Genomic DNA, 2,275 nt, shown 5'->3' on the forward strand with positions numbered 1-2,275 from the left:
CTCTCTCATTAAATGAAAGTGCTTAACGATGTTGCTCTAACTATATAATAATAGCTTTCCACTTTTTCATTTTCTAAACAAGCAATAAAATATCTAGTTCCATTATATGTACCGCTAAATGCTCGGAGATAGCTCTAGTTTTATGAAGGAACAGGGCAGAACAACATGTGAGCAAATAGGCACGAGCTGATCTTGTTGTGAAGAGCGCTTTTCAGCAAGTCCTAGCCATTTAAACCACACAAATATCAAATATCAATTTAGGCCTAAGTCTAGTAAAAATATGGTTGTTTAGTTTGTATTCTAGAAGATTACTTCAAAAAAAAAAAATATCAAATTATAGTTTTTGTTTAGAGGCTATATTTGGTAAAATTTTATGTTCTTTGTACTTATTAACTTTCTTATGTTATTATGAGTGCATCAATAATATAGTTATCTTTCACTTAGAGTATGAATGTATGATGCATAAACTATTAGATTAATTTGTTTATAATAATTTTGTTTTAATGTTATGTTAAATTTTATGGTTTAACTATCAAAAGAAACTTTGTTTTTCTTTTGTCTTGATTTGAATTTTCAACTTATCATTATTTTTATTGTTGACAAATAATTGATATTTGGACATAACCTAAAAACTTTGAAAGATTATGAGAGAAAAAAGTGAGGAAAATATTTTTGGTCTTGATTTGAAAATTCAACTATGATTGGAGACTCTTTTGCCTTATAATCCAGTTTTTTATGAAAAAACAGAATTGGTGGAATTTTGCACAAGAGAAAAGAAGAAATTAATGGTTATTAGACTTGACTAAAAATCTAACTCACAAATAATTTTGGTCATTGGATCACAACACTTGGGTTGTTAGATCAATTTATTTATTTTATTTTTTAATAAAAGATTAAAATGATGTTGTTTTGACTTTTTTCTTCTTCTTATAAACAAATATTTGACCTTATTAGATTTGGACTAAATTAGGTTAAATTGTCTAGGTTAATTAGGTCAACTTTTTATTTAGTTTAATTTTAAATATAGTCTAAGGTAGATTTTAGATTGCAAAGTTAAAAAAACTAAATGAAAAGAAAAACCTATAAATATTTTAACCAATTATTTCTTTAGAATTTTTTTTTAAAGAGCATAAAATCTATAAAATTTAGACCAGTTGATTCAACTATATATGTTAGACTCGACTTAGGGTCTGACTTGGTTAAGGGCTCAGGTTATTGAGTTACCTCATGAGTTAGTAGGCAACCTGAATTTATCCTAAATTGATATTTGTTTTGAAAAAAATAAAAATAAAAAGTAAAACAATGTAAAATTTACACAAAAATTTTAAAAAAAAAATCTAGTTGACCTGATCAATCATTTTAGTTTGATTAAGTGAGTTTTCAAAATGATTCAAAAACAAACCCAACTTGTATTAGGTTATAACCCAATAAATGACTGGTTTAACTTACCAAATTAAATCAAGTTTAACACTAAAAAAAGTTGTAGTTAATTAATGGTAAACACTAAATTGTTTGAATTTTAAGTGATTGCAAATAATTACATCACATGTAATCTGTCGTCATATTAATTTTCACTATTAGCCTTCATTGAATACGAACAAGAGAGTGATTGAATTAAAAGTATAATTGCAGACATAACATTAAAATAAAACAAATTATTTTTTTGAAAACGAGCAATAATTTTATGCAAAGATGATATAGTTTCTGACGTTTGTTGTTTTTTTATTAGGATAAACTACGCAAGTGATGATATTCTTTTTTAATCAAATCAAAGATTTAAATCTCCCATTTACTAATAAAAAAATAAAAGAAAATTGTTATTGGGAGACGGAGGCCAATGACGTCTTTCACTACTTCATGGTCTTAGAACAACTTAAAGAAAAGGTCAGGAAGTCGACTCCACTGGTCATAGTATGCCCAAAAGATTGAAAGTCAAAATTGTTGACTGACTCCACCATTCAAAGTAAACAAAAGAAAGAGCAGTAGAATTCAACCTTCAATTTTATGTTCCAGAAACCACCATTCCTTCTTGACCTCAAAGCCATATCATTCACATTTCCCAAAGACACCCAACCAAACCAAATGAATTTATTTAGTCTATTAAATAAATAACTTCTTCAAGATGGAAATGAATAATTGAGAGAGATCTTATCTCATGGAAGGGAAAAACATAAATGAGGGAGTTATGTATTCCAAATCTTAAAAATAAAATAAATCTATCATGAAATTTAAAGTAATTATCATTTGGCCATTAAAAAAATTAATTCAATATAAA

Source organism: Populus euphratica, unplaced genomic scaffold, assembly GCF_000495115.2.
Source record: "Populus euphratica unplaced genomic scaffold, PopEup_1.0 scaffold2488.1, whole genome shotgun sequence".
Classification (NCBI taxonomy): Eukaryota; Viridiplantae; Streptophyta; class Magnoliopsida; order Malpighiales; family Salicaceae; genus Populus; species Populus euphratica.